This window comes from Microcaecilia unicolor, chromosome 1 (genome assembly GCF_901765095.1).
Source record: "Microcaecilia unicolor chromosome 1, aMicUni1.1, whole genome shotgun sequence".
NCBI lineage: Eukaryota > Metazoa > Chordata > Amphibia > Gymnophiona > Siphonopidae > Microcaecilia > Microcaecilia unicolor.
Genome location: NC_044031.1, coordinates 506549458 through 506572183, shown reverse-complemented (window position 1 = coordinate 506572183; position 22726 = coordinate 506549458). Strand labels below are relative to the sequence as shown.

The following is a 22726-nucleotide window of genomic DNA, read 5'->3' as shown; positions in this document are numbered from 1 at the left end:
TATTCCCTGAGGGACAGTCTGGGCTACTAAGCGCCCAATTTTGTAGCTGCCTTTGAGGGCATGCTTTATTCATATTTTCCCTACTTTTCCAACTGGCGTGAACCTCTCATTTTTTCATCTTGGCTGTTTTCTGGTAATTACAGAACATATGAGGTCATTTATAGTTTTTTCTATTAATACCGCATTAACAGTTTGTAAACATTCTGGTTTTTGTCCGGTATGCTCGTTCATAGCATCCACTATCTCTTCCTTAGAGATCTTATGTTCTTGTCTCAAACTTTAGTGAAGTCACATACAGTCTTGTTTCCATTGCCTTCACCAGAAAGGCTGTGGCACAAAATTTCACCACTTTTGTCTGTTTCACATATATATATATATATTTTTTTTTTCACTTCCTGTGCATTTTTGCTATCGGTACATGAGTTTTGTCATACGGGGAAAGACTAAGATTCCGTCAAGCCCACCATCCTGTTCTCAGTTGGGGTCCATACAGGTGGCAAATACCACATTCATCTCGGTACATCTCAGTATGGGAGGAGAGATGACCATGATACAAGGATGTTGAGAAGGTCCTCATTACCAGTTTTCTTGCCCTGCTCTTCGGTCTAGCGGCGGCTCCGCGCACTTTCACTTAAGTTATGGTCGTAGTAGCAGTGGCGCTCATGAAGCAAGGCTTCTCGTTTCATCCTTTCCTAGACGACTGGTTCATTAGAGACAATCTTATTGGCAGAGTTGTCACGTCAAGCAACGGGTGGTGCATTTCGGACAGACTCTAGGTTACGTGGTGAATGTAGCCAGGTCTCTCATTTGATCTCTCTTTTGAGCTTTCATGTGATCTCATTAGATTTCATTTCATATCTCTGTTTTTTCTCTCTTTGTTTAGTCAAGTTCAAGCATCCCACTTTATGTTTTTTCTTGATGATCTTGGGCCTTTGGCCATTTCCTGCCTCTATTTTGCAGAGTACAATTTTTCTTTCTAGCTCCCAAGAAGGAATTTCTTCTGCATTCTCTTTGGAGTCTCGGTAGTCTCCTTTGGCAACTTTTCACTCCGTCAATTTCAGGGGCATTGGAATAATGGAAATAAATAAATAAATAAGAGAACCTTATGTGTATTTTTTTTGTGTGGGTTTTTCCTCCTTGATTTCTCCGTGCTAGACTCTCTCCTTCTGGGCGTTGTCAGCAGAGGGTACCTTAATGGGATGTCCCAGTTCTAGAACCTTTTGGTTTTGCTCTGACCTCCCATATTCCTCGCTTAGTCTCTTGCTGGAAAGATTCGTCAGTGGCACGGATACATGCCCTCTCGCACCCGGATATTTATCTTGGATGGTATTCCCTCAGCTCAGTTGGCCTCTGTATTCTCAATAGTGCAACACGGGTCTGGTGGTTGAGATTGAGCATCCTTCCTGCAGGTATGCCTGGAGAATATACACAGTGGACAGTTTTTGGTGGCTACATCGAGGAAAATATATATGTATATATATAGTCTACTACATAAGTACATATGTAATACCACACTGGGAAAAGGTCAAAGGTTTCATCGAGCCCAGCTTTCTGTCCACGGCCAACCCAGGCCATGAGCACCTGGCTAGATTCCTAAACGTACAAACATTCTCTGCATGTTATTCCTGGAACTGTGTAGTGGTTTATGGACTCCTATATGTATCTAACAGATAAAAGGTACGGACAAGTGTCTACTGTTGTTTTATTCCCGTTTCCACTAATTGGGGTCTACGACAAGAGTCTCAGGTGATCTGCTTGCAGAGGCAACAGCTACAGACGATTCTTTCTCTCTCATTTGAATTGCGCTCTGAGATATGTTTTCTTCATATTGTCTTAACTGCAGCGGCTGGCAGTTGATTGGGACCTTCAGTCTAGTTTGCAGCAGGAATTTAGGTACCTTCTTCTCCTGCATGGTATTTTATTCTAGGCTGATTTATTTAACTGCACTCTTATTTTTACCTCTTTAGCTTCAAGTGATCAGGTACTTTCTCACTGACAGCCTTTACATACTTCCAATCTGTTGCTAGGTTGGCAAGGGTCTAGGATATCTGCAGGAATGGTAGATTCATTGCAGATTTTTTGTTTGTTTGTTTCAAGGCGGCTCCGTCTCTACTTTTGCCTTCTTTCGTTCAGTCGTTTTTTCTCAACTCTCTGTCTGTCCTTTGCGCTGTACTAATAGTGCGGTAGGGAACAATATATAGCGGCCCTTGGTAGGGGGCATGTTCAGCGTCGCTTGGACTTTTCAGTTTTCTTGCTTTGTAGTCATCCTGTTTAGTTTGTTGGTGGCTCTTGGATCGTCAAGCTTTCGGCTCGTTATTCATCCTAGTTTGGGTGTTTTAAGGGACTCTACCGCGTTCTCAATGTCTGTCCCTCCCGTAAGATTACTGCTTTGGTACTTCCCATCAGTCCAATCCTGGTCCGGTCCGGAGGGACGCTAAGGAAGGAGAAATTAGATCTTACCTGCTAATTTGCTTTCCTTTAGTCCCTCCGGACCGGACCAGGCCCCTCCCATTTTCGTCATCTTTTCAACGGAATATTAAAATAAAAAAAAAAATCAATAAATCAATAAAAAATGAATAAATAAAAAATAACAACCACCACAAACAAGCAATTAAGCCAGAAGCGTGTGTAGATAGAATTTTAAGTGAGCCATGTCACTTCTCTGGTCGAAGTTGCTGGTGGGCTCCGTTCCTGGTATATGTTTATATGTATCTTGGTAGATATCTGTACAGCTTTAAAGGGCCATACCACTTCTCTGGTGGGAATTGCTGGTGATCTATAATACAAGTGAGCCATACCTCTCTTCTGGTGAGAGTTGCTGGGGAGCTATGATACGAGTGAGCCATACCTCTTCTCTGGTAAGAATTGCTGGTCAGCTATAATATGAGTGAGCCATACCTCTCTTCTGGTGGGAGTTGCTGGTGAGCTATGATACAAGTGAGCCATACCTCTTCTCTGGTGAGAATTGCTGGTCGGCTATAATACGAGTGAGCCATACCACTTCTCTGGTGGGAGTTGCTGGTGAGCTATGATACAAGTGAGCCATACCTCTTCTCTGGTGAGAATTGCTGGTCGGCTATAATACGAGTGAGCCATACCACTTCTCTGGTGAGAGTTGCTGGTGAGCTATAATACAAATGAGCCATACCACTTCTCTGGTGAGAGTTGCTGGTGAGCCATACCACTTCTCTGGTGAGAGTTGCTGGTGAGCTATAATACAAATGAGCCATACCACTTCTCTGCGGAGAGTTGCGGGTGAGCTCTAATACATAAGGGGCCATACCACTTCTCTGGTGAGAGTTGCTGGTGAGCTCTAATGCATAAGGGGCCATACCACTTCTCTGGTGAGAGTTGCTGGTGAGCTCTAGTACTTGGCTTTGCCGAGGAATTTGTGGCTGCTAGGATTCCATACGGCACAGAAGGTCTTTCTTTCTTTCCTGCTTTGTTATTCAAATACTGAGGCTAAGGTCACATGGCCAGGGCTCCTATTGGCTCTCTAGAGTCAGAGTTTTTTCTCAGTCTCCACCTGCTGGTAGGCGAGCACAACCCATCAGTCCAATCCTGGTCCGGTCCGGAGGGACTAAAGGAAAGCAAATTAGCAGGTAAGATCTAATTTCTCCTTGGCCGGGATCAGGAGCCGGCGATCTCCCGATTTGTGTCAGAAGATCGCCAGCGATCCCTTTCAAAAATGAGCTGGATGATTAGTAAACAGCCAAAATGTAAGTAATTTTTTTTTTATTTAACTTTCTTCTTTTCAGTGGTAGTGCTATAGGTATTTTGCTGTCCCTAGAAGGCTTATGTTCTAATTTTGTACTATGAAGAGTTTGCTTTATATCATTATGTGATGTCCTTTTTAGATGTGAAACTGTGAACTGATGTGGAAGTTGTTCACAGAAATAATTAACCCTTAACTAAATCAAAAAGTTGCCCTTTCCCATTCACATCTCCCTTGTGCCTGTTGATAATAGGAGTTCTTTGATTCAGAAGAATAGTTTGAGAGACCTTTTCCTTTCTGACTGGACCTTCTTGGCCAGAATACAGCGTGTTGGGATCTTTTTGCTTGTTTGTGTGCATATTTATAGGTAAAGGGAACTGAATTCATGTTAATAAAGTCATTTTAGTGGCTCCTGATTATGGCAAGCAAATGCAGTATGTAGGATGTTGAGACCCATATTGGCAGAAGCTTGCTCTCTATGAAGCAAATATGAAATATTATTCTTGGGGAGGGTAATATTGTAAGGGGGCACATACTTTAAAGCAATATAGTATGCACCCCCTTGGGGTACAGTGCAATCCGCTTAAGTGCAAGGGTCTGGGACCAAAGAAATACATGCAGTTAACCAGAGTGTGCACTTAACCATTGTGACTCAAAGAAGCTTGACATCTGATAATCATATGTACAGTACTGTTTATTGTATATATAGTATATAGTCTCCGTTAACTGATGTTATACAGTCTCCGCTAACTGACGTTAGGCTTACTTGAAGTAATCAGTCATAGTCCTCTGTACACTCTTGTGTCTGTGGGTTCCAAAGACTACGTCTGCCAGACGTTAAAAACAGTCACAGCACTGACATCCAGTGGCCTCCAGATAGGTCCGCACGGTGTTGAGACTCTCCAGCGCTCTTGCAAAAGTGACAGGAGGTTGTTGAATTTCGTCAGCATGTTCCTCGCTGCTCATTTCATCATCTATTTCATCATCAGCCATTGCCTGCGTGTAGGCGCATATCTGGACATCAGTGCTGTCGTCAGCTGTTTATAGATAGTAATCAACAGCTACGTAGTGATGAAACACCTCTTCAGTAACTCTGGCTGGGATGTCAATAACCTGTTCATCTGACACGTTTGCAACAGCTGCATCTGTTTCGTCCCTCTCCACATCCCTAACAAAGCTTGCCCACTTGTAGCAGTTCACAATGGTTGCCTGTGTAACATGATTCCAGGCTTCTTTCTGCATATGTAGGGAATCCAACAGTGATAGATTACGAGCCAGTTCAACAGCACGTTTATCCTTGCCAGTCTGGTCATCCATAACACTCATCAGAAGACGTAGCACAAGAGCCCAATAATGTTGTTTGAAATTGGCTATTATGCCCTGATCCATAGGTTGGATCAGAGAGGTAGTGATTGGTGGCAGGAAGACCACCTTGACATTAGACAGCCTGACATCATCCCTGTGCGCAGCACAATTATCACAAAGCAACAAAATCTGACACTTTTGTGCCTGAATTCTAGTGTCTAACTTCTTTAGCCACTGTTTCCAAATTTCCCCAGTCATCCATGAATTTGCATTAGCCTCGTATGACACAGGAAGTCGCTTAACATTCTTGAAGCAACGGGACTGTTTGCTCTTTCCAATGACGAGTGGTTCCAACTTCTCACTCCCATCCATATTGCAGCAAAGGAGGATTGTCAGTTGGTCCTTCAACGTTTTACTTCCTGTAGTTTCAGCTTGTTTGAATGCACGTGTTCCATCAGGAATCGCTCACCAGTAGAGACCATTTTTGTCAGCATTGAAAATGTCACGAGGTGCAAACTCATTCAAGATGGTAGGAAGAACTGAAACAACCCAATTTTCAGTACCAAAGTCATCAGCATCTTGTTTTTCACCATGCTGTTTCTTGAATTTTATGTTGTTCCTCTCCTTCCATCTTTCCAACCATCCGACAGTGGCTTTGAATTCAGTTAGACCAAGACTTTCAGCTAGCTGATTAGCTTTCTCCATAAGCAGTGGACCACAGGCAGGAAACTGTCTGCTCCTGACTTGAGAAAACCACCGAAGAAGAGCATCTTCTACCTCCTCAGCTTTTCCCACCCGTTTTCGTTTCCTGTGTGGATTTGTATTGCTTTTACCAGTCTTTCAGAAGCTGGTCTTTCTGCTTCAAGATACGTGAAATTTGACTGGGATTGATACCATATTCTTTAGCAATAGATGCTTGACTTTGCTTGTTTTATAATTTTTAAGAACTTCTATTTGTTCAGCCACTGAAAGTGTTACAGTTGCGCAACAACGGCGATGACGACTCCAGGGTACATTTTTTCGCTTCTTCTGCCTGTGGCAGTTAACCAATGAGATTTCAAATTTACCGCCCCTTTGTCACGCGCCAATCGGCTTCCATATTCCGTGCGTATGCTTATGCGCAGTCTTTCCTGCAGAGGAGCAGTCTTAAACCATGCGTATAAGCGAATCTTGCACTTATCAGTGGTGCGCTAAACCGTCTAGTAGCGCTATACAAATGATAAGTAGTAGTAATATTATTGCTTGTGAAGTTCTGTTACATACATTGATTTGCTTGTTAAGTCAATTAAGTTATGTGTGCTGTTATATATAACCGCCTGGATTTTTGCATGGATCTCTAGGCGTGCTATATAGAATCTGGGGATAACCGGCTAACTTTTTAGTGGTTAAAGATAGAATTGCTATTTATACGGTCCTATTGACTGCTAAACATATCCGGTTAGGCGCTGAATATTGGCACCTAACCGGATAAGTTGTGTGATATAGCCAGTTATGCAGTAGGTGCTAACCGGCAGTATTCAACAGAGATAGCCAGTTATCTGCTGCTGAATATTAGCGATTAGGTCCTGATATGCTGTTTAACCGGTTAGTGGCCATGTTATCTGGCTGGTTAAATAGCTTTGAACATCATTGGGGAAAATTGATAATAACACTGTGTAAATAAATTGATAACTTGCATTTATGGTATTCTTTTAAGAGCATTTAAAAATACTCCTAATTTTTGATTATCGGGCGTCGTTATCAAATACGTAACACGCAATTGTTTTGAGTAGCTGACTCTGGAGCCTTTGCTAAACTGGTCATGAATGCTGAAACCATCTGTTTTTCTGGACGTTTGTCAGAGTGAGTGTGGCAGAGGCAGCTGTTTGAAAAGAGACGCTCTGGATGATGAACCAGCCCATTGTTTCTAAGCTATTCACTTGCATTCAGCAGCTCTACTCAAGCGTACTATAGAGCAATCAAAATCAAACTATTGTTTGTACCAATCATATTGATCTGAAAAGAAGGTGGTGGATGACCCCCATTGTAGATGCAAATAGATTGCTTAGAGCAGCTGTAAGAGGTCCAATATGTACCACAGTAGGATTCACATTTGGAAGCTAGAGGGCTCTCTGCACTCAATTGGGGGTTGGGGTGGGGAGAAAAGAAAAAGATATGCCAGTTTGAACTTTGACGAGAAACAAAATGGGGTCTCTTGGTACTGTTGTAATTTGCTTTTTATCAAAATTGACATTAGCAGCGCAGTGAAGTGCCATAAAATGAACATGTTGTTGTACGTAAAATAAATATCGGGTACAAAACTTTCATAAACTTAAACATTTCTAGCAGTGAAAACCAGTTCTATCAGACTTGGATTATTTCTGTTTGAATGAAAAACTGACCTTTCTAGTTTAAGGATCACTAGTAAGATATTGTGAGAAAATGGTACATTTTGTGCCTAATTTGAAGTTTGCATAATTTAGTTAGAGCAGTGGAGTAATTCTGTACAGGAAAAAAAAATGAAAGCATGCAATATTATCGTTATTTGAGTGAAAACATGACCATTTCATTTGTGCCGAAAGGAAGAAAAGGGGTAATTTGTATCATGTGCAGTAAAGATTCTAACATTTACTCGAGATTAACTGTGAAAACAAACCTTCAAATATTAACATATAAGCTTTTTGGTTGTCCTTACCACTTTTGTTGAGTTCATGCTAATATCTCCTCATATAATATAACCTGTTCAACTAAATGAAGGCATTAGTATCTGAAACACATCTTCCATTAAGCAATTAACAAATCCTTCCAACAAATCTACAAAAACATATGCATTTATATTTATAAATCTTTTATTATGCTTTGAAGTTAAGGGGCCCTTTTGCTAAGTCTCACTAGAAAGTGGCCTGCGTTATTTATAGCATGTCGGTTTCCCACACGCTGAGGCCACTGGAGTGCAGCAGTAAAATGTGCATGTGCTAATTTCCCAATTATCGTATGGCCATTAGTGCGAAAAATCTTACTGCCACCTATTTAGTAGGTGGTAAGAGCTCTTGTGGTACCACGCACTAATTGGGTAGCATGCCCAATTAGTGCGGGGAATCCTGTTTAGAAGGAATGATTCCATGGAATCTTAGCGGAGATTGGATGGCGACGCCGGTAATTGGGAAACAAAATGGGAGCTGGGCAGACTTCTACGGTCTATGCCCTAATCGTGACTGAATAGATAGGGATGGGCTGGAGTGTAAATTTTAAGGGGTTTCGATGTTAGCTTCAGATCTTAGTACAAGAACAGTGCTTGGCAGACTTCTACGGTCTGTGCCCTGAGAATGACAAATCAGAGTTTATCTTGTTGGGCAGACTGGATGGACTGTACAGGTCTCTATCTGCCGTCATTTACTATGTTACTATGTGGCAATTTACTCACACCACTCGATTAGTGCAGGGCATGCCTACTCTCTTTCTCCAAACATGCCCCCCCGTTCTAAAAATATTTGATATTTTTTGGTGTGGGAATGGAGTGCGATGATTCCAGAACTACTGTGGGACGTCTGAGCGCATCTCGCAGTAGTGCTTTTTTAGCGTGTGGTAAGAATGCATTAGACCTTACCGCCGCTTTGTAAGAAGGCTCATAAGTTTGTTTCATGCCATACTGAAGCACGATAGAATGCGTGTTTGTAACAGGGGTGTATCTGCGTGGGGCCACAGGGGCCTGGGCCCCCGCAGATTTCGCCCTTGACCCCCCCTACCGCCGTTAACCCTCCCCCGCCTACCGCATTCAACCTTTTCCCCGCCTACCGCCGTCACCTACCCCCGAGGTCCGCTTCCTCCTGCTGGTTTTTTAAAATATTACTTCAGCTGGTGGAGGACCCCAACCCCCGCCAGCCCAGCCGAGGTCTTCTTTAACTTCTTCATCCTCGTGCTGTGAAAGCTGCATCCTTCCAGTTGGACGGAGTCTGACGTTGCAGCACGTTGTACGTGCAGTACGTCAACGTGCTGCGACGTCAGACTCCGTCCAACTGGAAGGATGCAGCTTTCACAGCACGAGGATGAAGAAGTTAAAGAAGATCTCGGCTGGGCTGGCGGGGGGTTGGGGTCCCCTGCCAGCTGAAGTAATATTTTAAAAAACCGGCAGGAGGAAGCGGACCTCGGGGGTAGGTGACGGTGGTAGGCGGGGAAAGGGTTGACGGTGGTAGGCGGGGGAGGGTTAACGGCGGTAGGGGGGAAGGGTTAATGGCGGTAGGGGGGGGCGGCGGCCGGGGGGGCTATAATGTGCCCCCTCACTCTAGCCCTTGCCCCCCCTACCGCCGAACCTCAGATACGCCCCTGGTTTGTAATAGCTGACTGCTTAACTTTGAAGGCAAAAGTTTCTGACAAAATGAGTTTATTTTTGTTAATTTTCTTTTTTAACATAGCCATTGGAAATAAGTAAGCTTCTACTAAAGCTATTTTAAAATCCGTGTGGAAAAGCAGCTTTGTTTGAAATCTTTTGGCCTACACCAGTGATTCCCAAAGCTGGTCCTGGAGGCACCCCAGCCAGTCAGGTTTTTAGGATATCCACCATGAATATTCATGAGAGAGGTTTGCATGCACTGCCTCCGTGGCATGCAAATCTCTCTCATGAATATTCATGGTGGATAGCCTAAAAACCTGACTGGCTGGGGTGCCTCCAGACCAGCTTTGGGAACCACTGACCTATGCTATTACAGTTGTGCGTCTTGGTGTGACAGAAAGGAAGGCTTTTTTTTTTTTAAGTGTTAGCATTCCTCATTAACTATGAACGACCAAATTGTAACATACTAGTTAATTTTTAATGTGTGTTGCATATTATACATTGGTACTTTTTTCTTACACTTCTTTGTGACAAACAGGTGAACAAGTCTCACATGTAGGTGATGTCATCTGATGGTACTGAGAATGTAGAGAATTATTCTATAACGTACTTGCAAACAGTTATCTGCCATTGGCATGCGTATTTAATTCGAATAATGGCATATCGTTACATAGTAAATGCCGGCAGGTAAAGACCTGTATGGTCTATCCAGTGTTCACAACAAAATGGCCAGACCTGAAACTGGCAGTCTTCACAGGTTCCTCTTCTTTTAGACAATGGTGTACTTAACCTAATTCTCAGCTACTGGAGTTGTGGTTGAAGCACACTCCAGCCTTAATCATGATCTGGGTTTTTTTGCCATCAACGAGACCCAGACCGTACTTCCCAACCTCTGAAGCTGCCGTTAAAGTTTACTCCAGCTGTGGGGTCATTAAGTTTAGCTTTAATTTTATTCCATTCTTTTTCTATATACTGATAATCTGTGTTTATCCAGTACATTTTTGAGTTCTGTCACTGTTTTTGACTGCACAACTTCCAATGGGAAGACATTCCAGGCATCCACCACTCTTTCTGTGAAATAGTATTTCCTGATGTTAGGAAGTCTCCTAACTGCAACCTCAACTCGTGACCCCTAGTTCTACTGCTTCCCTGCATCTCAAAAAGATTAATTTGCATATTAATACTTTTTAAGGTGTCCTTTTACTAAGGCACACAAGCATCTTTAGTGCTTGCTAAAAGTTTGCATGCACTAAACGCTAGAGACACCCATAGGAGTTTAAGGGTCTCTCTAGCATTTAGCATGTGCTAAAAATGCTAGTGCGCCTTTATAAAAGACCCCCTAAATGTCTGTATCATATCCTCCATCCCTCCTTTCTTCTAGGGTATACGTATTGAGATCTTTAAGTTTACATACGAACATAGGAATAGCCATACTGGATCAGACCAATGGTCTATCTAGCCCAATATCCTGTTTCCAGCAGTGGCCAATCCAGGTCACAAGTACCTGTCAGAAACCCAAATAGCAACAATCTATGCTACTAATCCCAGGACAAGCAGTGGCTTCCCCATGGTGGACTTTTCTTTTTTTTTTTTAATATTTTATTTATAATTTCAATTTTTCACAAGTATTCAATCTTGTTATAGAAAAACAGAGTAAGTATAATACATATAGGAAATAAAAATAATAAACTTTCCCCTCTTATATTAAGAGAGGTAAGAAAAACACAAAACATCCTCTTTCTTAGACCACCAAAACTTTAGAGGGAGCGTTAAACATATACAGGTGGTTTAAATAAAAAGAAACTATCTTAAACATAGATGGCCTGGTTAACTCCTTACATCTTTATTATTAATCCTGATCTTCTTAATATTCAAATACTATCTGGTTACTTTCTTCATTTCTAGAAAAGTTTTTAGCTGTTGCGGTTCAAAAAAAACATATTTTTTATCTAGGTAATTTACCAAACATTTACATGGATAAGACAAAATAAATCTCGCTCCCAGCAGTCTAGTCTCTTCTCTAAGTGCCAAGAAAGCTTTTCTTCTATCCTGTGTGGTCTTAACCACATCCGGGTATATCCATATCTTATCACCAAGAAAAGTTTTTGCGGCATTTTTGAAATACATTTTCATTATAGCATTCATATCCTGTTCGAAAACCAACGAAACAAGCAACGTTCTCCTTGCTGAAACTTCGGTTGCTGACTGTTCTAAAAAGTCAGTCAGATTTTGCAAATCTCCCATAGACTTCAATTTTTCCCCTCTTTTTAAATCAGGTAAATTATAAATTTTATTGATTGGAGGAATCAAATCAGGGGAATATTGAAGATTTTCCATCAAGAACTTTTTAAATAAATCCTTTGCATTTATTTCTGGGGAAATTGGAAAATTCAGCAACCTCAAATTCAAACGTCTGTTATAATTTTCGAACAGTTCTATCTTTCGATGTATTAACATTTTATCTTTTATAAGTAAATCTGTTTTTTCCTTCAGAGTCGATATGTCCTGGTGGGTAGCAGAGTTAATTTTTTCAGATTCTTTTTTAAATGTCTCAAATGTTAATGCTAACGAATCTAATTTACTCACACTTGAAGCAACAACAGAAGTCAATGATTGTATCGCCTGCTAGATAGATTCCAAAGTAACCGCCGCGGGAGCTTCAAGCTCTACTTTGTTCTGCTCTCCCAGCGTCCCGACTCGGGTTCCGGTGGTGAAACCTCCTGCAGCGCCTTCTTCGGATACCTCTAGAGGGCCTAGCCCGCTTCTAAGACTTGCTAGGCAGGGCGGAGGGTTAATCTCCGGTGAGGATAGAGAGGTATCTGCTCCTAGTGGGAAAGACAATCCACCCACGTCTCCCACTGCCGGAGCCTGACTCGAGCCGGTCTGTCGAGGAGTACTGGTGGCGTATTTCTTCATCGTCGTCTGCACAAGAGTAGTTTCTGGGTTCGCCACCGGTAAAGCCCTTACCACTCCTTTCCTCTTGGTGTGAGGCATTTTTCAGAGGTAATTTTGCAAAAATTGTAAGCACCATAGGAAAGTCAGCAACAACGAAGAGCGTCCATCAGTTCTTCCGCCATCTTGACACGCCCCCATGGTAGACTTTTCTTCCAGGAACTTGTCCAAACCTTTTTAAACCCAGATATGCTAACCACTATTACTACATCCTCCGGCAAAGAGTTCCAGAGCTTATCCTCTGGCAAAGAGTTCCAGAGCTTAAACTGTTCATTGAGTGAAAAAAATATTTCTCTGTACTTGTTTTAAAAGTATTTCCATGTAATTTCATTGAGTGTCCCTTAGTTTTTGTACTTTTGAAAGAGCAAAAAATCAATTCACTTCTACTTGTTCTACACCAGTCAGGATTTTGTAAACCTCAATCATATCTCCCCTCAGCCATCTGTTTTCCAAGCTGAAGAGCCCTAACTTCTTTAGCCTTTCCTCATATGTGAGGAGTTCCATTCCCTTTATCATTTTGTTAGCTCTTCTTTGAACCTTTTCTAATTCCACTATATCTTTTTTGAGATACAGCGACAAGAACTTCCTCTGAGCTGCCTCAAGTCTTTCGATGTCTTTATTGAGATACAGCCTCCAAATAAGGCCTCTCAAATGACTTGTACTTGCACTCCTTCCAGGGTGTCTACTCTATTGCAAATTTTTGTCATCTGCATAAAGGCAACCTTTCTCTTCTAATCCTTCAACAATGGCACACACACAAATATATCAAATAGAATCATCCCCAATACCAATCCTTGGGGAACTCCTCCCGCGGGAGGTGGTGGAGATAAAAACGGTAACGGAATTAAAAAATGTGTGGGATAAACATAAAGGAATCCTGTTTGGAAGGAATGGATCCTCAGAAGCTTAGCCGAGATTGGGTGGTAGAGCCGGTGGTGGGAGGCGGGGCTGGTGGTTGGGAGGCGGGACTACTGCTGGGCAGACTTCTACGGTCTGTGCCCTGAAAATGGCAGAAACAAATCAAGGTCAGGTATACACATAAAGTAGCACATATGAGTTTAAATTGTTGGGCAGACTAGATGGACCATGCAGGTCTTTTTCTGCCATCATCTACTATGTTACTATCCAGCTTATTTTCGAAAGAGAAAGACGCCCATATTTCGACCCAAATCGGGAGATGGGCGTCCGTTTCCTGTGGCGCCCAAATCGGTATAATCAAAACCCGATTTTTGGCGTCCTCAACTGCAGTCTGTAACGGAGACGAACAAAGATCACGGGAGCGTGCCGGAGGCGTGGCAAAGGCAGGACTGGGGCATGGTTATCGGCGGAGGAGAGATGGGTGTCTTTAGCTGATAATCGAAACAAGAAGGGCGTTTTTGACGAGAATTTAGTCCGCATTATTTGGACCCTTTTTTTTCAGGTCCAAGTCCCAAAAAAGGGCCCAAACTGACCAGATGATCACCGGAGGGAATCAGGGATCACCTCCCCTGACTCCCCCAGTGGCCACTAACCCCCTCCCACAAACCCCCCCCCACACTTTACAAACTTTTTTTCCCAGCCTGTATGCCAGCCTCAAATGCTGTACCCACCTCCTTGACAGCAGAATGTGTTCTATCCTCTGACAGCCTTTCCCTGGTTCTGATGTGGGTCTCGGGTGAGTGTGACACCTTTTCTGTTAAGGGCACTGCAGAGTCACATCAGCAATGCATTGTGGTGGGTGTAGGGTATTGGGCTCCGTGATTCCACTAGCTTGTGTTAAATGCTCACGATGTTGGTAGTTGGTAAGCTCTACTCCCATGGTGCTTTTCCCTCTGCTTACTGGGTCAGAGTGTGCCCTGTATTGTTTCCGGTAGTCCATGAGGTAGTGGCCATTTGTGTAAGACAGTTTTAGATCCCTTTCATGTGTTAGCCACGTTACAGCACTTAGTTCTTACCTTGAATGTTGCTGAAAGAGGGCATTGTACACCATTCTGCCAGCTCTGACCTACTGCTAATCTCAGTACCAACGAGACTCGTTGCCAGTGGGGCACGACCTCTGATCTGCAGTTAACTGTGAGTAAAGGTGCTTATTCAAATAAAAGACGTTTTCAGCGAGATTAGTCTTCAGGTGTGAACTGCTGTGCCAAGGTTATACAGCAGCAACAAGTCCTGTCCCTGGTGCACTTTTAGTGGGTACTGCCGTGCATGTCAGGCAGGCAGACCCAGGCCCATCCCCCCCCCATCCATACCACTTGTGGTGGTAAATGGGAGGCCTCTAAAACCCACTGTACCCACATGTAGTTGCCCCCTTCACCCCTAAGAGCTATGATAGTGTTGTACATTTGTCCCTCCCACGACCAAATGGCTTGGATTAGGACGTTTCTGAGCTGGGCGTTTTTAGTTTCCATTATCGCTAAAAAAAAAAAACACGCCCATCTCAGAAAGGACCAAATCCATGGCATTTGGTCTGTCCAAACCGTATTTTCGAAACAAAAAATGGATGCCCATCTTTTTCGATAATATGGTCTGTCCCACCTCTTCACATACCCATTTTCGGACATAGATGCCCATGGAGATGGGTGTTCACGTTCGATTATGCCCCTCCACGTAATCATTTTTCTTTGTCTGTCATTCAACCAATTTCTAATCCAGTTCACCACTTCGAGTCCTGACTTCAGTTCATTCAACTTGTTCTCAAGCCTCCTATGAGGAACTTTGTCAAGGGCTTTGCTGAAGTCCAAATAGACCACATCTACGTAATGGGATTGAGGCTTCAACAGAAAAGCTAATACTTATAGTTTTAACATGTTTGCCCATGAGGTGTTTGATTACAGAAGTCCAGAGGCTAGAAATAGCACTTCCTTTGATCTTCCTTTCCCCCATCAGTATTAACAAGCAGAGTTTCTGGCTCCTCAGAGTCTCCTCAGAGGCACCAGAGGGGTGTGGTGGGCCCCTTTGGGCACGCACCTGTGGTCACGTTCCGTGGTAGGGGTATGATAAATTAGAGCCCAAGGCCCTCAGCTGATGTCAGCACACTCTAGCCAAGTAGCTGTTCTGGGTGTTCCACAGTAGTAACAAGATGAAATTGAGTCCAAGACCCTCAGCTGACATCAGCAGCCCAAACTGCCTGTGTCTGGACCTGCACACATTCTCTACCAGCCATGCACTCCAGCCAAGTAGTTGTTCCCCGGGATTTTTTTTCTGTGAACACTGAAGTGTTTGTTTAGCATGTCTGCCTTTTCCTTGTCATTTTCCACATATCAGTTCTCAGCCACTTTCAATCTGTCAATTCCATTTCTGGTCTTCTTCCTTTCCCCAATATACCTGAAAAAAAATCTTATCTCTCTTTATGTCTTTAGCCATTTTTTATTCTGCTTGCACTTTTGGAGGAGTGGCCTAGTGGTTAGGGTGGTGGACTTTGGTCCTAGGGAACTGAGGAACTGAGTTTGATTCCCACTTCAGGCACAGGCAGCTCCTTGTGACTCTGGGCAAGTCACTTAACCCTCCATTGCCCCATGTAAGCCGCATTGAGCCTGCCATGAGTGGGAAAGCGCGGGGTACAAATGTAAAAAAAAAAAAACTTATTTCTCTCTTCACTTCTTTGAGTTTTGTGTGGTATTCCTTTCTATGTTCTTCTTTATGTATTCTTCTGTACTTCATAAATGCTACCTGTTTTGCCTTTGGTCCTTCAGACACTTGTTTGCTGAAATATATAGGTTTCATTTCCTCTTTCTTTTTTATACTTTCAATACATAAAGATCCATTATCATTTTTATAGCTCCTTTCAGCTTGGACCATAGACTTCCCATCCTGCTAGCTCTTTATTCAGATGCTTCCTCATTTTACTAAAGTAAGCCATGTCTCTGTGATAGCAAGAATGTATGCACAGAAATGCCAAAATTCTGTAACTACATATGTATCTTGTATAATCCGTATTTTACATGCATTCTGCAAGAGTCTGGATGCAGCATGAGTAAGACTCACATGCACATAATTTATAAACTACTATAAGTTTTGGCACTCATTTTTGAAGCATATGGATGTCTCAACTTTTAAAACAAATAGAAGGAAATATTTTTTTTACTCAGTGAATAGTTAAGCTCTGGCACTCATTGCCGGAGGATGTGGTAACTGTGGTTAGTGTATCTGGATTAAAAAAAGGTTTGCACAAATTCCTGTAGGAAAAGTCCATGGTCTTCTGTTGAGATAGACATGGGGAAGCCACTGGTTGCCTTGGAATTGGTAACATGGAATGTTGCTATTAATTGGGTTTTTGCCAGGTAATTGTGACCTGGATTGGCCACTGTTAGAAACAGGATACTGGGCTAGAATGACCATTGGTCTCACCCAGTATGGCTATTCTTATGTTTAAAAAGCCGAAATGAACGTCTGTGCCTGAGCCGGTGGTGGGAGGCGGGACTTGTGGTTGGGAGGCGGGGATAGTGCTGGGCAGACTTATACGGTCTGTGCCAGAACCGGTGGTGGGAGGCGGGGCTGGTGGTTGGGAGGCGGGGATAGTGCTGGGCAGACTTATACGGTCTGTGCCCTGAAAAGGACAGGTACAAATCAAGGTAAGGTATACACAAAAAGTAGCACATATGAGTTTATCTTGTTGGGCAGACTGGATGGACTGTGCAGGTCTTTTTCTGCCGTCATCTACTATGTTACTATGTTATGTGCTTGAAATGCCCACATTCCGATTTTGCAAAGGCAGAATATGGACGTCCACCACTGCAGTACTACTACTACTATTTAACATTTCTAAAGCGCTACTAGGGTTACGCAGCGCTGTACAATTTAACATAGAAGGACAGTCCCTGCTCAAAGAGCTTACAGTCTAAAGGTATATCTGAATAGCAATGGGGTGTGTTCTGGGTGCATTTTGGGCGGGACTAGGGAGGGCCTGTAATCTGGATGACCGACAGCGATTACCGAAATGGAGGAAATGTCCGTGTGTGAAAACAAGAACATCTTTCAGGAATGTCCCGGCTACAGAAAGGTTCTCTGATTGAGCAGCTGTCGACTGAGGGAATTAAGGCATGACACCTCCTTGATCCCCCAGTAGTTGCTGTCCCCCTTTCTCTCCCCTGAATGTGAAACCAGCAACTGCTTCAGGTATTATGGGCTTCTCAACAAAGAAGAAAGGAGGTCTGAGGAGTAGCCTAGTGGTTAGTGCAGTGGATTGTAAACCAAAGTGAGCAAGATTCAAGTACCACTTCAACTTTTTTTTTTAATTGTTTGCACTCGACAAACAGACAGATACCTACTGTACCCTTCAGACTTGCAGGTGGCTTATATATAGGCACAGCAAGAATATTTGTGTTGCTGGAGGGTTCACAATTACTGCACTAACCACTAGTCTGTCCCTGTCTTCTTCATGGACATCTGTGTGGCCATTTTCTAAGAATGCTGCTATACAGACGAGCATGTGCCTTGTTTTTTCCCATTCAAAATTTGGATATTTGTTTGTAAAATGGATGTTGATGCAAGTCATTTCCAGTGCATAGACCTTCATCTCATGGATTTTCAAACAGGCTGTTCGAAAATACATGTGGAATGGACATCCTTGTGGGATGTTCTGAGTTCAATGTGCAATTTACTGGCACTTAGACACACTCACGCTAGCTCTATGGCTGGAGGAGGTGCTTCTGCCTATTTTGTAGGCATGTGTTTTTGCAGTTTCAGAAGTATTTTATAATGATTATAGATGCTTATGTTCTGTTTTAGAAGAGACTCCTATCAGGTACCTAGTTAATACAATTATCTACACCTTAATTCTGTATATAGCGTTCAAAATTGTATGCACAGATTTGAACGTGCATCCAATTTGTGCATGCAGTTTAATTACTTAAGCATTTAGCACCAATACTTGGGTGATGATAATCAATTATTGATAATTAGCAATAACTGGAATTTATGCATTCATCTTAATAGTCCCTATTCTATAAAGATGGGTGCATACATTTTTCTGCGCGGATCCAAAAAAGGGTGCATGGCCATAGGAGGGGCATGGGCAGGTTAGGGGCATTTCTAGGATTTGCACACAGTGTTATAGAATTTGGAGGATCCGTGTGGGGATTTACACTAGGGTTTAGTTGATGTAAATCCTCTTGCCCAAAATTGGGCATGTATCCTGGCACTAAGTGCTATTTTATAAATGGTGCCCAACCTGGAGCACTGTTTATAGAATAGCTCCTAGTGTGCATATTTTTCAGTGCCCAAATTTGGGCACCATTTACAGAATTAAGTCCACCTAGATAGGATTTTAGATAGTGCTGGGGAGGAGTCGGCTGTCTTGGTACATGTGGGTACCAATGGCATAAGAAAATGTGGGAGAGAGGTTCTGGAAGCCAAATTTAGGCTCTTAGGTAGAAAGCTCAAATCCAGAACCTCTAGGGTAGCATTTTCTGAAGTGCTACCTGTTCCACGGGCAGGGCCCAAGAGACAGGCAGAGCTCCAGAGTCTCAAAGTGTAGATGAGACGATGGTGCAAGGAAGTGGGTTTTAGATTTGTTAGGAACTGGGCAACATGGGGAAGGGGGAGCCTATTCCGAAAGAATGGGCTCCACCTTAACCAGGGTGGGATCAGGCTGCTGGCATCGGCATTTATAAAGGAGATAGAGCAGCTTTTAAACTAGAAACTGTGGGGAAGGCCGACAGTCACTGGAAAGCGCATGGTTCGGAATAAGATCTCTTTCAAAGATATCATCAAAACAGGGAAGATAGGGAATCCCAATAGTGAGGTTGCAAAAGAGACCATAGTAGATCAGGTGTCCTTAAGTAAAAATAAAAATCAGTAAAAAGATTTCAAATTAATACTGAGAAGTACTGAGCATGATGTAAATAGGAACAACAGCATAGTTTGAAATGTCTATATGTGAATTGCAGGAGCCTAAGAAATAAGATGGTAGAGTTAGAATATATTGCACTAAATTAAAAATTAGATATAATAGGCATCTCTGAGACCTGGTGGAAGGAGGATAACCAGTGGGACACTGTCATACCAGGGAACAAATTATATTGCAGTGATAGGGTGGATCGAATTGGTGGAGGGGTAGCATTGGAATTTAAAGAGGGCTTTGAATCAAATAGACTGAAAATTCTGCAGGAAACAAAACACTTCTTGGAATCCCTATGGATTGAAATTCCACGTGTAAAGGGGAAAAGGATAGTGATTGGAGTGTACTACCATCCGCCTAGCCAGGATGAACAGATGGATTTAGAAATGTTAAAGGAAATTAAGGAGGCTAACAAACTGGGCAAAACACTAATAATGGATGATTTCAATTACCCCGATATTGACTGGGTAAATGTAACATCAGGGCATGCTAGGGAGGTAACATTCTTTGATGAAATCAAGGACTGCTTTATGGAACAGCTGGTACAGGAGCCGACGAGAGAAGGAAAAATTCTAGACCTAGTCTTTAGTGGAGTGCATGATCTGGTGCGGGAGGTAATAGTGCTGGGGCTGCTTGATAAACAGTGATCATAATATGATCGGATTTGATATTAGCTTTCGAGTAAGTATACACAGGAAATCCAATACCTTAACGTTTAACTTTCAAAAAGGAGACTATCAGGGGCATTTTCGAAAGAGAAGGGCGCTTATCTTCTGACACAAATCGGGATGTGGGCATCCTTCTCTCATGGTCGCCCAAATCAGCTTAATCAAAAGCCAGTTTTGGGCGTCCTCAACTGCTTTCCGTCACGGGGATGACCAAAGTTCCCAGGGGCATGTCAGCAGCGTACCAATGGTGGGACAAGGGCTTGCTTAAGAGATGGGCATCCTCGGCTGATAATGGAAAAAAGAAGGGCATCCCTGACGAGCATTTGGCCGACTTTACTTGGTCAATTTTTTTTCACGACCAAGCTGTGAAAAGGTGCCCGAACTGACCAGATGACCACCGGAGGGAATAGGGGATGACCTCCCCTGACTCCCCCAACCCCTCCCACCCTGAAAAAAAACAACTTTAAAAACTTTTTTTGCCAGCCTGAAATGTCATACTCAGGTCCATCGCAGCAGTATGCAGATCCCTGGGAGGGGAGGTATGTGTGTGTCAGCGGAGGCATAGTGAAGGCATGAATGTCCTTCTTTCAAATATTTTGTATGTCCTGAACTGCCCCCCCCCCCCCCCACAGGGATGGCCAAATTTTAAAGGAGTGGCCTAGTGGTTAGAGCACTGGTCTTGCACTACAGAAGTGACCAGTTCAAATCCCACTGCTACTATTTGTTATCCAAAATCCAAATAAATAAAAGGGGTGTCAGAGACATAGCAGGCATGGACATCCTTCTCACAGAAACATCACACTTTGGACATCCTCAACTGCCATTGCAGGGACAGAGGCATAGAGTATGGGTGAAGGACATCCTTCACCCATACTCTAAAAAAAAAAAGACATCCCTGACATTTTTACCTGGACTTGTATTTTTCTAGGTTGTAGATGGCAATTTATTTAAGGTTGTAGACAGCTATTATACAAGCAGCTTCCTCGCCCCTTCGCAGGGACGTCCTGCAAGGACACCCTCAGGAAAACTTGGGCGCCCTGTTCGATTATGCCCCTCCATGATAAAATGATAAGAACGGTGAAAAATAAACTTACCATCCTGGAAGCCCAGGCCAAATATATTCCACGTATTAAAAAAGGAGAACGGAAGATCAAATGACAACCAGCATGGTTAAAAAGTGAGGTGAAGGAAGCTATTAGAGCTAAAAGAAAATCCTTCAGAAAACGGAAGAAGGAACTGACTGAAAATAATAAGAAACAGCATAAGGAATGTCAAGTCAAATACAAAGCGCTGATAAGGAAGGCAAAGAGGGACTTTGAAAAAAAGATTGCGTTGGGGGCAAAAACACATAGTAAAATTTCTTTTAGGTATATTAAAAGCAGGAAGCTGGCAAAAGAATCAGTTGGACCGCTAGATGACCGAGGGGTAAAAGGGATAATCATGGAAGACAAAGCCATAACGGAGAGATTAAATTAATTCTTTGCTTCTGTCTTCACCGAGGAAGATCTAGGAGAGATACCGGTGCCAGAACTGGTATTCCAAGCTTATGAGTTGGAGAAACTGCATGAAATATCTATAAACCTGGAGGATGTAATGGGGCAATTTGACAAACTGAAGAGTAGCAAATCTCCTGGACTGGATGGTATCCAAACCAGAGTACTGATAGAATTGAAAAATTAACTTGTGGAACTATTGTTTGTAATATGTAATTTATCTTTAAGATTAAGCATGGTACCGGAAGATTGGAGGGTGGCCAGTGTAACACCAATTTTTAAAAAAAGGCTCCAGAAGAGATCCAGGAAATTATAGACAGGTGAGCCTGACGTTAGTGCCGGGCAAAATGGTAGAGACTATTATAAAGAACAAAATTACAGAGCATATTCAAAAACATGGATTAATGAGACAAAGCCAACATAGATTTAGTGAAGGGAAATCGTGCCTCACCAATCTATTACATTTCTTTGAAGGGGTGAACAAACATGTCGGTAAAGGTGAGCTGGTTGATATTATTATCTGGATTTTCAAAAGGCGTTTGACAAAGTACCTCATGAAAGACTCTAGAGGAAATACTGTTGGAATGTAATTGTATTTTACATGCATTGCCTGTCACCTATTATTTCTCTGTGATTACTCTGTGACCTCTGATGTGAATTACTTAGAGAGGTCACACAGCTATGCAACTTCCTGTGGGGGTTAGATGCAGCACATGCAGCACATGGAGCACATGGAGCTCATGTTCTCTCCTAACCTGAGAGGATCTATGGTGGTGTGAGCATCCATTACCATCTAAGCACATGGAAGGAGCTGATAATACAAATGTATAGTAATATGTATATAAAAGCCTGTCTGATTATAATCTAACTACAAACTGTGAGTAAACAGATGTTTTGTTACTTCAACTTTAAAGTGACTCAGCAGTGAATTATTCAGGGGTGAATGAGAGAGAGATGAAGAAAGAAATTAACATTTCTAAAGCTGAAGCTGTGTGTACTAAAATCTGCTAATTATTTACTACAAATAATCCAACAAAAGGGTTATGGGCCCAGGGTCCAGGAATTGAAAAAGAAGAGAAATATTACCAGGCAGAAAAAAAGGCCACATTTTTCTCTTAAGTTTTAAAGGAAAGATTCAGTCTGTCTCTCTCTCCCCCCACACAGCAGACAGAAGGCTAAGAAAATGGCTGAGGGAAGAAATTCACCATTGTTCTATTCTCTCAAGGTGCCTAAATTAACTGAGTTTAATTATCAGCAATGGGAATTAAGATTCATATGTCTCCTTCGAGCAAAAAGATTAGATATATGCTTAGACCAAGACAGAACAGCTGAAAATATGGCTGAATGGGACAATGCAAACTATTATGTGAAGTGCATGCTTTTGGAAGCTCTCTCAGAGAAACAAGCCATATTAGTGGAGGGAAAAGATACACCAAAGGACATTTTATATAAACTGAGAACTATGTA

General features: G+C 42.6%; 1 protein-coding gene and 1 long non-coding RNA gene across 2 annotated transcripts in view; both read left to right on the top strand.

Moving 5' to 3' along the window:
• Positions 1–22726, top strand: part of LOC115477907 (25-hydroxycholesterol 7-alpha-hydroxylase) — a 337896-nt gene that overhangs the window by 60107 nt on the left and 255063 nt on the right. The window lies entirely within an intron of this gene.
• On the top strand, positions 102–21694 carry LOC115477922. Its single transcript, XR_003943400.1, has 3 exons — positions 102–302; positions 18721–18729; positions 21684–21694. It is a non-coding gene; the product is annotated as an uncharacterized LOC115477922 (long non-coding RNA).